The sequence below is a fragment of the Sinocyclocheilus rhinocerous genome, unplaced genomic scaffold, assembly GCF_001515625.1.
Source record: "Sinocyclocheilus rhinocerous isolate Xijiao unplaced genomic scaffold, SAMN03320098_v1.1 scaffold615, whole genome shotgun sequence".
Classification (NCBI taxonomy): Eukaryota; Metazoa; Chordata; class Actinopteri; order Cypriniformes; family Cyprinidae; genus Sinocyclocheilus; species Sinocyclocheilus rhinocerous.
In genome coordinates this window covers 1091686-1092613 of record NW_015631049.1, presented here as the reverse complement: position 1 = coordinate 1092613, position 928 = coordinate 1091686, and positions in this window count along the sequence as shown.

Sequence of the window (928 nt, the reverse complement as noted above, 5' to 3'; positions counted from 1 at the left end):
AACGCACTGGATAGCTGGCTAATCAGAGCACACCTCGCTTTTCAGACTGATGAGCTTTGTAAAAATCGACGCGTTTTAAAAAGGCGGGGGATAGAGGAGAAACAAAAATGTACAGTATGTGGAAAATAATGTGTTTTTTATCTTTAAACCACATAAACACATTTCATTACACCAAATACACAAAATAATGTTCTTTTTAGCAGCATCATATGACCCCTTTAAAACTGGCATTTAACAAAAAAGGCAGTTGTGCTTGTCATATTTCATTTTTTTATACATTCAGTGAAGATAATCAGAGTGCACATATGACCTAAACCACATATGTTTTATATTTTTAAAACGAAAACGAAAAGGGTTTTGTTTCATATTTAGAAGAAAACGAAAAGGCAGTGGTGTTTGATATAATTTCGTTTCACTGTAATGTATGTACGTTCCCCGAACTACATTTTTGCGGCTATTAATAGGCCTATGTTTAAAAGAAAACGAAAAGATGCAGTGGTGTTTGATATCATATTTCGTCGTATTGTATACATACAGTGAAGATAACCGGAGTAGCCAAGGCGAGCTGACTGACGTTATCAAGTAGGCTACTCTGCTGTTCCATTTGCAGAATTACCGGACTTGCGTCCTCCCGTCCTCAGGAGTTCGCACTTCCGAGTCGAATTTGCGAAGTCCGAACTACCGAGGACACAAGTCCGAACTTTGCGTACTTGGTATTGAGAAACGGCCTAAGACTTAACTCAACTTATAAGTTTTCTTTCGCATCTAATACTGTCAAAAACACACGAGGTTTACATGTAAACACAGTTAGTTATGTCTAAAATGAAAGTAAACAGTTGAGAGAGAAACGGATACGTGCAGGTCTTAAAGGGACAGAACTAAACATGCTGCCTCTTGTCATTAAAGGGATAGTTCACCCAAAAATTTT